This window comes from Dendrobates tinctorius, unplaced genomic scaffold, assembly GCF_039654945.1.
Source record: "Dendrobates tinctorius isolate UK_male_01 unplaced genomic scaffold, ASM3965494v1 ptg000216l, whole genome shotgun sequence".
In the NCBI taxonomy this organism is placed as follows: domain Eukaryota; kingdom Metazoa; phylum Chordata; class Amphibia; order Anura; family Dendrobatidae; genus Dendrobates; species Dendrobates tinctorius.
The window spans coordinates 60,109-74,758 of NW_027361883.1; the positions used below are offsets into that span (position 1 = coordinate 60,109).

The following is a 14,650-nucleotide window of genomic DNA, read 5'->3' on the forward strand; positions in this document are numbered from 1 at the left end:
GATCACAGGGAGCCGATAGGATGCAATGAAAGCCGGGTGCTGGCTTAACGTCCCTCTCCACCCTATGACTGTCATGTGATCTCTCCTATGACTCCTTCAGCTGGGCATCATAGAAGTACATACAGTGGGGGAAATAAGTATTTGATCCCCTACCAACCATTGAGTTCTGGCTCCTACAGATCAGTTAGATGCTCCGAATCAACTCGTTAACTGCATTATACAGCTGTCTTACATAGTCACCTTTAGAAAAGACTGCTGTCCAAAGACTCAGTCAGACTCCACAACATAGGCAAGACCAAAGAGCTTTCTAAGGATGTCAGGGACAAGATCATAGACCTGCACAAAGCTGGAATAGGCTACAAAACTATAAGTAAGACGCTGGGTGGGAAGGAGACAACTGTTGGTACAATAGTAAGAAAATGGAAGAAATACAAAATGATTGTCAGTCAACATCGATTTGGGGCACTATGCAAAATCTCACCTTATGGGGTATCCTTTATCATGAGGAAGGTGAGAGATCAGTCACCAAGAAAACCATTGGTAACACATTACGCCATAAAGGTTTACAATCCTGCAGTGCCCGCAAGGTCCCTCTGCTCAAGAAGGCACATGTGCAGGCCTGTCTGAAGTTTGCCAGTGAACACCTGGAAGATTCTGTGAGTGATCGGGAGAAAATGCTGTGGTCAGATGAGACAAAAATTAAGCTTTTTGGCATTAACTCAACTCGCCGTGTTTGGAGGAAGAGAAATGTCAATGAGTCAATGATCCAAAAAACACTGTGCCCAATGTCAAGCATGGAGGTGGAAACATGTTTTGGGGTTGTTTCTCTGCTAAGGGCACAGGACTACTTCACCACATCAATGGGAGAATGGATGGAGCCACGTACTGTAAAATCCTGAGTGACAACCTCCTTCCCTCCACCAGGACATTAAAAATGGATCGTGGCTGGGTCTTCCAGCAAGACAATGACCCAAAACATACAGCCAAGGCAACAAAGGAGTGGCTCAAAAATAAGCACATTAAGGTCATGGAGTGACCTAGCCAGTCTCCAGACCTTAATCCCATAGAAAACTTATGGATGGAGTTGATGCTCCGAGTTGCCAAGCGACAGCCTCAAAATCTTAATGTTTTAGAGATGATCTGCAAAGAGGAGTGGACCATAATTCCTCCTGACATGTGCGCAAACCTCATCATCAACTACAAAAAACATCTGACTACTGTGCCTGCCAACAAGGGTTTTGCCACCAAGTATTAAGCCTTGTTTGCCAGAGGGATCAAATACTTATTTCTCATTGCAAAATGCAAATAAATTTATAAAATTTATACAATGTGATTTTCTGGATTTTATTTTTGATGTTCTATCTCTCAATGTTAAAATTAGCGTACCGTTAAAATTATGGACTGTTCATGTCTTTGTCAGTGGGCAAACTTAGAAAATCAGCAAGGGCTCAAATACTTATTTCCCCCACTGTAGCTGTATATAACATAAATGATCAGATTATCACAGGTTCAAATCCCCTGAGGGGAATTACAGGGTAAAAAGTAAATTAAGTTTTTAACAATGTAAAAAAAATAGAGATTCGAATCACCCCCTATTCCCCTGTTAACAATTAAAGATATGTAAAAAATATGAATATTTGGCCTCAATGTGTCCAGAAAAGTCTACTCTACCTAAAATTAAAATTGACCCATTCAGTAAAAGTTGTAAAGTTTAAAAAAAAAAAAAAAAAAAAAAAAAAAAACAGAAATCCAGAATCGCCAGTTTTTGGTTGCCAGAACGCCACAAAAAATGCAATAAGTGCTGAAAATTTTTTTTTTTTTTTTTTCACCATTTAAAAAAAAAAAAAAAAAAATAAAACCAAGCAAATGTGGTCATAATCATACTGACCTGGACAATTGTTTTTACAGGTCATTCTGGTGCAGAATTAACGCCCAAAACAAATTGTGAAATTGCATTTAATTTTTTTTTTTTCACTTTTTTTTTTTTTTTTACAATTTTTGAATGGTGTCTTTCATGAATGCAAATGGTACCACAAAAAATAAGCCTTCACATGACTGTCAGCGGGAAAATATAAGAGTTACAGCTCTTAGAAGACGGGGAGAAAAAAAGAGCAGAAAAAGTGAAAAAATTGGTCCATAAGGAGTTAATGAGCCTGAGACAGTTTTGTATTGTGTATACCGATATATGGATTTACTGTATATGGACGGACGGATGGTTGGACCACTTACCCTCTATGATGATGATGATTGGAGGGACCCTATACCACTTTTTGTTAATGTGTATATTTTATGTTGCATTATTCTGGTCGTGGTGCGGCAGCAGTTTCATGTAGGGTTTCTATTTAATGTAGGGAAAACTTTTTTTCATACCTGCAAAATGGAAAATATTTGGGCTGATAAGATTCATTGATTTGACTTAATACTTGGACCTGGGATTCATAAGTGGCCTAAAGTGCCCCAATTGTGCTCAGCAGTTGTTTTTTTTTATCGGTTTATTTATCCTTAAAATGCTGTAATTTGATTTTGCTACCATAGGGGGAAAAAAAACAAAGTGCAGAATACAATTTCACAAAAGGGGTTTCCATGGAAAGTGACAACCTTTTTATTTTTAATTCCAGGTATTTTTGAATAAAAATTATTTTTGCAATTGAGTTGTATTAAAACTTTCCCCTCCTTTTGCCTTCTATGGCCTCGGTGCTACACTTTTTATTGCTGACCGCAGAATGAGATCACTGATTATGTAATAACGTGCAGGTGCGGCCTATGTCACCACGGAACAGATGGACCAACAGTGAAAGGGAGGTGTACTTTCAGGGATGTAAACTGGTAATATAACAGTGTGAGTATTGGAAAAGTGAAACAGGTTATCAGAGAGGCAAACGGTATGAGCAGTCATAAACGGGTTCTCCTGGAAAGAACTTATCAGTCTGAAGGGGGACTTGCTTGCAGAGTCGTCTTCTCCAACATTGGCGCCGAACAACAACGGCACTTGTTGTCTATAGTCCCTGTGATCTCTGTGGTCTTAACAATCCTCCGCCAGGGTCTCAAGGGTTAATGCAAAAGGCAGAGGGGGTACTGGGCAAACTGTTTCCCCTCTGCTCTGAGTCTTTTGTTTAAGCACAACAGCCTCTCCCAGGTGAAACACTCTGTCCCTTGTTAGGTCTCTCAGCGGAGATCTGGGGCTCTGCACTAGCACCGCGGGTACCGGGGCTACGCGCTGGGGTCGCGGTCTCTGCACAGGCCCCACTCTCTGAACGGGGCACTGTCTGCACGGGGTTCAGGACGCACCTCTCCTGTCACGGCAGACTCCGGTTCCACATGCTCACACAATGCCGTCTCCCAGTGCAGTCCACCCGTGTCGGTCCTCTAAACGGGAGTTCTCTTTACTCTCCCGAGCGCAGCTGCATCCTGCCCTGACCGCTGCCCAAGCTGCTCTGAGGTCTGCTTGCCCACATTTCCCGCTCTCTGCTTCCTTCCTGTGCAGCACCACTTCCTCCTCCTCACTGCTACTGACAGGCCCATGATGCAGTCGGTCCACGTCCAAGAGTCTTCCCCCTGGCAACCCTACTGTGCAGCTAAATGGTTCCAGGCATGGGGCAGAGGAGGTAAACCCTTTCTTGTCCTTGTGCTTCACACCCCTTAACATTTACACTCTTCTATTTATTTTCTTGACGTTGTCGGGTTCAGTTATGAAATGAGCCATTTCTTAATGATTTTGACCTAGTAAATTCAAATCTGGCAATGACTCTTTCTAGTTTTCTCTTTTTTTAAGATCACAAAGTTTTCCTTTTACTGCTATATATAATTAATGCATAAAGTTTAAGTACTTTGAAACATTATTTTTGCAAGTATAAAGATGCAGAATATTTTTTAGGCCAATTTTCTGATATTTAGAGGAAACTTTGCAACAATTCAACTATTGCAAATGATGAACAGTTACAGAAATTGGTCTACAACATTTGCTCCTCATTCAGTCACAACTTTTTTTTTTTTTTGCTTGTCTCTTGTACTTCTGCATCGGATCATATAATACAATCATCTAACTGTAATCTGCAAGCATTGATGGATTTCATTTTACTTGTTATTTTTTCCCCGTAGCTGCAATGTCTTGGTGAAATTCCTCACCGTTCTCGTCTCACTGCTCAACGCTTTGGTGGAAAAAAAAAGTCAAGGTGTTAATCTAAGAAATTACTCTATAGCAAAATGTTACAGCCAAGATCCTTACGTTTTGAGGAGATTTTCCCCCAACTTTTGATAGTTATCTGCAGGTAGGAAAATGGCCTTCAGAATCTTAAAGGGACTTTGTTTGAACAGTCATTCTGCACTGACAAAATTCAGGAGCTCGGCGCTTCATAGTGCGGCCAATCCTATAACTACACCTTCCTACCTGCTTGTTGCTCCTCTATCTCTCCCCTTGTATGAAGACAGAACTGTCAATCAAATAAGGGAGTGGTGGCAATAGAAGGAAATAAGCCGGTGGGAAGGGGGTTATAAATGATTGGCCGCCGTGAAGCTCTGAGCGTCGGTGCTTGCTGACAGTTCCATTAGTGAATCCGGTTGAACCCAACTGATTAATATTCAGATCCATCACATTTACCTGATTTATCAGGCTATGAACATTAAAACAAACAAAAAAAAAAAGCATCTTGTGAAAGTGTAAAAGAGAAAAAAATTTAATATTTATAAAACAAAAAGTCCTCCATCACGTACTGATGAATTTACTACTTTTATTCATATTATTGTAGTCTAATAGTTTAATGGGCTTCTGATAAATTATTTAAATTTTTTAGGGACTTTCTAGAAGAATTATTACATTCTAAAAAAATAAATTTAGAAATTTAAAGTTAATAATTTGCTTGAGAAGCGGAGTAGTTTTGTTAAGAGGAGATGTTGTGATGAGATTAAATTGCTAATGATGATGATGACACACATGGATGGGATTTCTTACATTCCCTGTACAGGAGCCTCGATGGTAAAGTTTACCGGACGTTATTCTGGAGTCTCCTAATCTGTGTCCTCAGGAGGATGAAGGAGCCGGAGGAGGAAAGGAAATGTCCCCACTGGAGTCACCTTTGAATGTAAGAAACTAAACTCCGGCTTGTCCCCGCGCTAGGAGGAATGAATATTCACTTTATTAGGTAGAAATACATTTGTTCTAATGACGGCTGAGATTTTTTAAACTTTTTATTTAATTGTCGATCATCAATCATTAGGCAATGTAAATGATGAAGTGTAATGATCCGGTATATCCAAGGGGAAGAAACGTTACCGATCCTTAAAAATGAAACACACTAATGTCATAATGTTTAAAAAGAATTTTATTCCTCTAAATTGAAGCCATCATATAGATTTGAGAAATATTGATGCTAAGTTCAGATTAATACATTTTATTAAATTAATATTTTAATAATTTACCAAATATATGAATGTCTTTCTCTTCACGATGAACAGCTGGAATCCAGCGTGGCGTTACCGTACTGTTGGGTATCATGGACCATTATAGACGGATATTACACCCCCTCCCCCTTCGTTTTGTATTGTTATGGTGTTATTGGAAGAGATATCACAACGAAACCTTTAATGTCACATTAATTAGGAGTCATAGACCTGCTCTCCATTGCTGGTGCATTCATGATGGGGTATAATCCCCACCGCTCCTAGTAATTATCTTTTCTCCCTTTCTCGGCTTCTTATTCCCCCTCTCTGTAGTTGCTGTTGCTTTGTCCCCTCTTAATTGGGATGTTAATGAGTTGGAGATTTTTCTTAGCAGGTTCCCAGACTCTCCGAGCCTGAGGCTAGACATCCACAAAGGGATCACAAGTTGGGGGCAGCCTGATCACATCAGAGATGGTTCTCCTGGATTTCGGGACCTCTCTTGGCTTTTCCTAATAATACAAATATGAGTGATCAGTGAAAACAAGTGAGACAAGTAAGATGGCATCTTGTACGACAGTAATCCTACCGGCCATACAAGAGCGCCAGACAATGTGGATCTGCGGGGGGCTTTAAGGTTAAATAACCTCTTTATAAATCCCCTTCCTTTACAGCAATAGTAATTTAGTGAAATTTCATGGGGCTTTAAGACCCTCACATCTGGACTAATAAATAATTATAAAACTCTCACATTTGGTATTTCCACCTCAATGTTCTTTTTATCCTTAGGATGCATTATATGAAGTTATAATTATAAACCATAGAGAACCTGTGTCAGATCATCTGAAAACAAGACCCAAGAAGAATGAGATCTCCAGGAAATCTGTAGATGGAGAAGATCAAATCTGTCACATGCCGGAGAAATAGATTTACATATAAATTATTCAATGCAAACGAAATGTGTCCTGATTGCAGATAAAAGATGTACTACCATGGAAAGTTTGTACCCAATCCTCCGCTCGTCCCCGACCCCAGATCTCATACAGTAGCTCAAAATAGCAGTCCAGTATGACTAACCATATTAATCCCTGTTTTTGGTATAAATTATATTACCACACGTCACACAATTTACCAGTTGGTCTAAAAAAAACCACCAGACTCCGCATTCATGATGTTAGGAACGGTGGAACGCACTAAATAAAAATAAAGTGTGTTCGCCGCTCGGGGTCCACCGTGCAGTAGGTGTAACAACCGCTGCTGAGTGATGACAGGGGATCAATATGGCGGTATGATGCACACGGGTTCAACTTCACCCGGAGTGCGCAGAGCGGCCTCTGTTCACACACAGAGGTGACGCAACAAAAAACACATAAAACGTTGAACCTGTTAGTCACAGGCTTCAGGTAGATGCGCACACGGTATCTGGTCACAGGAGCAGGACCTAAGACAGAGGAGCTGCGTCCCTCTAGACCTACCGTGTGTGCCACGTCGCTGCTGCGAACGCCTAGAAGGGCTACAACTGCAGCGTGGCGTAGGACACTGCCGCTCGACGACAAAGCCAGATAGAAAGCGCGATGTCGGACGCTAGCGTAGTGGTGCGCACAGTGGCTTAAGGCTTGCCACTGACTGGCGCTGACTGCTAAACTAACTCCCTATCACCATGCGTAATATCAGAGGGAAGGGGTTTCAAATGAGTCAGTTACCAGAGTCATACATCCGTCACCATTCACACATAGCAAGTATAGTCTATACTAGCGCATGGCGGAACAGCCATGTGCGCCTTTTATAGCAGCCGGGACCTTCCAGATCTCCGAGATGGACCAATAAGAACTGAAGCGGGACCTGAGCACATGACTCCCGATCTCCAATGGGAGATCGTCCTATGAGCATGCCCAGTAAGAATACAGAGGGACTTAGCCTCAGGAGAGATTTGCTGCAAGGCAATCTCCTCTGCAGTGGAAAAATAGGAGGAGAGTGCAGAATGTGAGGATCTGGATCCCTGCAGAGTAAACGCAGAAATCCGACTCCTAACACATGATCTGCAGGTTTCTGAGTCTGTGTATTAGAATAATTAATTGAAAGATCACGGTGTGATCACAATAATCAGTGTGGAGCTCAATTGGTAAGATCAATCATTCTGTGAAGAGACAGGTGTGATTCAGGTGGCCCTTATTTAAGAGTGAAGCCAGGACATGTTGTACATGTATTTCTCCTTGAAAGTCTAAGAAATATGGGTTGTATGAGACATTGTTCAGACGAACAGCGTAATTTGATTAAAAAGTTTGATTGAAGAGGGAAAAACTTATAAAGAAGCGCAGACAGTGATCCAATGCTTTATAATGGGAAGCTAAACCCGTTTTCTTCCATGTCTCTCGGAAGACTACCATTCGAATGGATGGAAGAATAGCCAGCATGGCAAAGGCTCAGCCAATGATCAGCTCCAGGATGATCACAGACAGTCTCAAGTTACCTGTGAAGACTGTGACAGAAAACACCTGAGTGAAGGAAATCTCTTTAGTGTTACTTTGCCAGGACTTCTTGCTAAAAAAAAAAAGAAAAAATGTACTGAAGCGGATACAATTTGCCAAAGAACACATCAAATGGCATAAAGAGAAAAGGAGAAACATTTTGTGGACTGATGAAAGTAAAATTGTTCTTTTTGGGTCCAAGTGACAAAGACAGTTCGTCAGATGACCCCCAATCTCTGCATTCAAACCACAGTACTCTCTGAAGACCCATATCATGATGCTGGCACCACCGTTCTTCACTGTCTTCAGAGTGTACTGTGTATAACCATATTGTACACTCTGTATAACCATAGTGTAGTCATCTGCCCCGCTATGTTCTGCGCTGCTGTGAGCTGTGCGGCTGTGTTTTGCAGTGTTGTCATCTGTGGCCCTCAGGCCCTGGATGGCTGGGCCCGTGTCTTTAACGTTACAGAGCTGACTGCCCTGTTAGGGCGCTCCCACCCAACTGATTCAAATCTCAGATGTTCCTCAGCTTAACGACCATTAGCTCCTCTTACTTTAACTATTTACAGGCTGCGTATGCGCGCCACCCCCATCTAGTGGCCTAACTGAGGTACTATGCTTTCCCTACAACTATAACAGTAGTTATACATAGCATTAACATAATTATACATTACACCTTTTATCCCTTAAGTTAATACACAGAATAGTGTAGCAGTACCTATGTGACACACAAAATGATAATACACATGAACATATAGCAGTACCAGTAAAATATGAGAGAGATAAAAAGTAGACCAAAAACATTTTCCATTCCCTTAGATTCTCCCTTCCTTTAACAATGGTTGTCCCTGACCATTCCATACCCACTTTATTCTTTACAGTCAATACTCGCATAGGAAGACATTTTAAAAATAATTCAACTTAGCTCAACATGAACAATGTTCTTATTAAACTCTTTCACTTTTCTTATCAGAGGTGCCTGGCTCACAGTACTCCAGGTCACCTACAGTCCAATAATACTATCTGTGGTAAGAAAAGTCTATTTCCTCGACAACGTTCATTGAACTCCGGTCCTGTTTATCCATGGGACGTAAACATATATACTGTACAAGTGTTCCATGTATAAGATCCACAGTATTTGGGGTTGTGCTCAGCCTTCCTTTGAGGATGGCATTGACCTTTATTTCATGTGTGCTGCCTGTCCTGAAAAGTCTGTTGCTGCAGCTGCAAGTAATCTGGACTACAGTCCTAGGGCATGGTTCTGCTTTCCAGTAGAAAGGGCACAATTACAAAAAACAAACATCAACTTTGAGGCCATCCGGCCATACCGCACCCAGCTATGGGGCGCATTGGGGCTTCTCCACCCATAGGGATGCGGAACAGTCCCTATTCAGAAGTAGCAATTCATTGGCACTCGTCCTATGCCGGTTCATTATGTCTTGGGTGCAGAGCCCGATTCAATGACTCTGCAGCCGCAGATGTCATAGCTTCCTCGGGGAATCAAGATGTAGGGCCTAGCTGGGCAGTATCCTGGGTACTAGGATCAAAATGAGCCCGCTCCGGGCCTGCATATAGCTCCAAGTCCTCACTTTGCAGTTCCACAGCCACAGTGTAGTAGCCACGAGGGCCATCTTCCTTGAAGATGGTAACCCAGTCTCCTTAACGCCGGGGCCAGCCAAATTTGACTGAGGCCATATTGACATAGACCTTGGCATTGGTCCCCATTTTCACAGATAAAACCATAGCCGCGGCCCTCGTCGGTGTAAACTAGCTGCCCACTACTGTGGCGGTCTGCCATAGCGTCCTCCCTTCTGTGGTGCAACTCTACCCAGACCTCATGCTCCTGCCTCATGCTCATGTTGCTTTTTGCGCCTGATGACACTCTCGATCCAGGCGGCCTGACTAGGCAAAGAAAAGGGCCCTCTCCAGGCTGGTGGAAATGGGAGGCACCCAGAGACATAGAATCATAGAGTTGCAAGGGACCTCCTGGGCCATCTGGTCCAACCCCCTGCTCAAAGCAGGATTCGCTAAATCATCCCAGACAGATGTCTGTCCAGCCTCTGTTTGAAGACTTCTATTGAAGGAGAACTCGCCACCTCTCGTGGAAGTCTGTTCCACTCATTGATCACTCTGTCAAAAAGTTTTTTCTAATATCTAATGTGTCTCCTCCCATTCAGTTTCATCCCATTGCTTCTAGTCTTTCCTTGTGCAAATGAGCATAAAGTTGATCCTTCTACAATGTGACAGCCCTTGAGATATTTGTACACAGCTATTAAGTCTCCTCTCAGTCTTCTCTTTTGCAAGCTAAACATTCCCAAATCCTGCAACCTTTCCTCATAAGACAGGATTTGCAGACCGGTCACCATTCTGGTCGCTCTTTTCTGAACTTGCTCCAGTTTGTTGATGTCTTTTTTTTTAAAATGTGGCGCCCAAAACTGGACACAGTATTCCAGATGAGGTCTGACCAAAGAGGAGTAGAGGGCAATAATAACTTCACGTGATCTAGACTGTATGCTTCTGTTAATACATCCTAGAATTGCATTTGCCTTTTTTGCTGCTGCATCACACTGTTGACTTATATTCAGTCTGTGATCTATTAGTATACCCAAGTATTTTTCACATGTGCTGTTGCTTAGCCCTATTCCTCCCATTATGTATATGCTTTTTTCATTTTTATTGCCCAGATGTAGTACTTTGGTTTTTAACAGGGAAAAATGCATTCTGTTAGTTGCTGCCCACTGCTCCAGTTTATTTATATCTTTTTGAATCCTCTCTCGCTCTTCTCTAGTAGTAGCTATCCCTCCTAGCTTTGTGTCATCAGCAATTTTAATCAGTTTACCCTCAATTCCTTCATCTAAATCATTGATAAAGATGTTGAACAATACAGAGCCCTGTGGTACCCCACTTGAGATATTCTTCCAACTGGATGTGCAGTCATTTACGACCACTCTTTGGGTCCGATCACTAAGCCAGTTATGAATCCACCTAACAGTTGCCTTGTCCATTCCATACTTAGTCATTTTTTCAATAAGGATTGTGTGAGATACTTTGTCAAACGCTTTGCTAAAGTCAAGATATACTATATCTACAGCATTTCCCTGATCCACCCAATCAGTGATTCTGTCATAGAAGGAAATTAAGTTAGTCTGACATGACTTATTAGTTACAAACCCATGCTGACTCTGTTTAATCACTTCATTCTTATCTAGGTACGTACATACATGTTGTTTAATAATTTGTTCAAAGATCTTTCCTGGTATAGAAGTCAGACTCACTGGCCTATAGTTGCCTGGGTCCACCTTCTTCCCTTTTTTGAAGATAGGAACAACATTTGCCCTTCTCCAGTCTTCTGGGACTTCTCCTGTTCTCCAAGAATTTTCAAAGATTATGGAGAGGGGTTCAAAAATTTATTCTGATATCTCCTTCAGCACTCTGGGGTGTAATTCATCTGTACCTTTTAGACTTGAATTCATTTAGGTTAGCTAAGTGTTTCCTCACTATCTTTCTGTTTATAGATATCCTGGATTCTTCTATTCCCTTAATAGGACAGTGAAGAACAGTTTGTTACATTTCCTTTCTGAGAGAAAACAGATGCAAAATAGGAATTTAAAAGTTCGGCCTTCTCAACATCCTGTCTTACCATTTCATCATTTTCATCCTGTAAAAATCCTATAGTATCATTGACTTTTCTTTTACTTTTGACATCCCCCAAAATCCTTTATTATTGCTTTTGACGTCTCTTGCAAGCCTCAATTCATTGTCAGCTTTAGATAATCTGATTTGGGTTCTGCAGACAGCATTATATTCTTCTTTACATATGCCTCCCTCTTTCCATTTTATAAACCTTTCTTTCTTCCTTTTTAGCATGTGCTTAATGTGTTCATCCATCCTGGTTTCCTTAAATGCTTCCTATTCTTCCCTCTTTTCACAATTGTTAACAATTGTGCTTTGAGAATTTCATTTTTCAAGATTTCCCATCCTTCCTGGACATTTTTGTCCTTAAGGATATCCAGCCATTGGATCCCTCCAATTCTCTTTCTGAATCCCTTAAAATCTGCCTTTCTGAAATCTCAGGCTAGTTTCACACTTGCTTTTTTTTGCAGCGCGTTTTTCCCGCAAAAAAACGCATTGAAAAAACGCATACAAAAGCATACAACTGCTGCGATTTTTTTCAAGCATTTTTATGAGCATGCATGAAAAAAACGCAGCGTTTTTAAGCGTTTGTATGCGTTTTTAGTGCGTTTTTACCGCGTTTGCGTTTTTTTCCAACATTTTTAGGTGGCCCCTCACACTACCCAAACCATGACTTTACTAACCCTAACCCTGACCCTAACCCTAACCCTAACCCTGACCCTAACCCTTAACCAAATCATACTTAACCCTAACCCTTAACCAAATCATACTTAACCCTAACCCAAACCCTAAACCCTAACTGACCCTGACCCTAACCCTAACCCTGACCCTAACCCTTAACAAAACCATACTTAACCCTAACCCTGACCCTGACCCTAACCCTTAACCAAACCATACTTAACCCTAACCCTGACCCTAACCCTGACCCTAACCCTTAACAAAACCATACTTAACCCTAATCCTGACCCTAACCCTTAACAAAACCATACTTAACCCTAACCCTAACCCTAATCCTGACCCTAACCCTAACCCTAACCCTGACCCTGACCCTAACCCTTAACCAAACCATACTTAACCCTAATCCTGACCCTAACCCTGACCCTAATCCTTAACAAAACCATACTTAACCCTAACCCTGACCCTAACCATAACCCTAACCCTAACCCTGACCCTAACCCTAACCCTAACCCTGACCCTAACCCTTAACAAAACCATACTTAACCCTAATCCTGACCCTGACCCTAACCCTTAACCAAACCATACTTAACCCTAACCCTGACCCAAAACCCAACCCTAACCCTGACCCTGACCCTAACCCTAACCCTAAACCCCCTTAACTAACCCTAACTCTAACCCAAACCCCTAAATTCCATGGTTAAAAAAAAAAAACGCATATGCAAAAAAAACGCTTACATGAGCATGCCAGTGCGCACATATGCGCATCCATAGGCTATAATGGCCATTTTTAGCGCAAAACGTGCGCATATGTGCGCATGCGCTTTTTTGCAGGGCCAAAAAATGCAACATGATGCGTCTGGAAAATCCAATCGCACACCCCAAAAAAACGCAGCGCATGAAAATCGCATACATGCGCTTACAAGCGCGCAGGTATGCGCACCCATGTTAAATATAGGGGAAAAAACGCATGCGCAGGTTAGCGTTTTTTTCCAGCGCTAAAAAACGCAAATGTGAAACCAGCCTAACCTTGACGTCTGAGTCTTCACAGGTCTTCCTCCTCTAGTTATCCAAAATTTTAAAAAAGCATTCACAGTGGCAGAGGGAGACTGAGCCTCAGAGACATGGAGTTGGGGCAAGGACTATTCTTCCAAGAAAAAGGGCCGAACAACAGCTTCTGCAACTGAGGCCCGTGGCAGCGACCATTAATCCAAGGTCAGGGGCTGGGGTGCACTCACCACTCCACTCACATTAGCTGCACCCGACCCGTTTCTGGGCTGGGTCAACTCCATCCACTCCACCCATTTTGCAGCATTCGAAAGTGGAGGGTGTGGTCCTCGTTCCTTTAGCCACACCCACCATGGGCAGGTTGGCGACGACTGGCAGGCAGGCTTTTGCGCTCTTTCTAAGACATGCCCACGAAGGGCGGAGTCAGTTTTCTCTCATGACGCCACGCACTGTCATCTTTGTCACTGAGGCATTTTCAGTCCCACATAAAGGTTTAGGCATTTCCAATATAGTGGTCACTTTCTGAATTTCAGTCTCTACTCTCTTTGCAGCATCTCCACAAGACAGTATAGCAATCCACATCAAATTCTCCAGAGTCTTCATAGCATCTGAGGCACTTGTCACTTCTCTCACATCTCCAGTCTCATCTTTTCTTGTCACATCAGTGTCATCTTTTCCTGTCACATCGACTTCATATTCTACAGAACTCCCACGCTGCACGACTTCGGCACCCGGCCGACTACGCCAAGTGTAAGGATCGACCAGGACCATAGTCATGGCCGAGGACTCCAGGGTAATGGTGTCCTGGCCTGCCCTCACATAGACATGACCGCTTCCTGTTAGCATACCTGCAGCTCCATTCTTCTCAGGGCTTTCTGTAATGTGCTGCACGTTCTCCTCAGACAATGTGGAACAAAGGATCACAGTCCCGTTCAGCTTTAACAATAACAGCTTTACTCATTTTTGTACACAGCACATCCATTTTCTTTGCAGCGGTTACCTCAGATTCCACAGTGCACAATTCTATCACTTTCCCTATGCTCTCACTATCTTTCTTCAGCATATCTCCGGGACGTCCCGTTCAGCATCACAGCATCCTCTGTCCATCTTCACCATTTTTGGGCGTTTCCCTGTCTGTTTCGCCCCAGACAAAAATGCATCTGCCCACGTAGCAAGCTGCCTCATAATTGGCGATCTGTGCTGCCGTACTGCTGCCAACTGTCTCGCTACCATCTGTAGTGTAGTCATCTGCACTGCTATGTTCTGCGCTACTGTGAACCGTGCAGCTGTGATCTGCGCTGCTGTGTTTTGCAGTGTTGTCATCTGTGGCCCTCAGGGCCTGGACGGCTGGGCGCTCCGGCCCAACTGATTCAAATCTCAGCTGTTCCTCAGCTTAATGGCCATTAGCTCCTCCTACTTTAACTATTTACAGGCTGAGTATGCACTCCACCCCCATCTAGTGGCCTAACTGGGGTACTACGATTTCCCTA

The 14,650-nt window shown here is 42.6% G+C and overlaps 1 long non-coding RNA gene across 3 annotated transcripts in view; it reads left to right on the forward strand.

The window, feature by feature from the left end:
* Positions 1-2,726: 2,726 nt before the first annotated feature.
* LOC141058860 (uncharacterized) overlaps positions 2,727-14,650 on the forward strand; it is an 88,142-nt gene continuing 76,218 nt past the window's right edge. Inside the window, exons 1-2 of one of the 3 annotated variants that reach the window (XR_012222338.1) lie at positions 2,727-4,268; positions 4,962-5,078. This is a non-coding gene — a long non-coding RNA (uncharacterized lncRNA). The remainder of the gene's footprint in view (positions 4,269-4,961; positions 5,079-14,650) is intronic. The other 2 variants (XR_012222337.1, XR_012222339.1) reach the window with 2 other exon arrangements.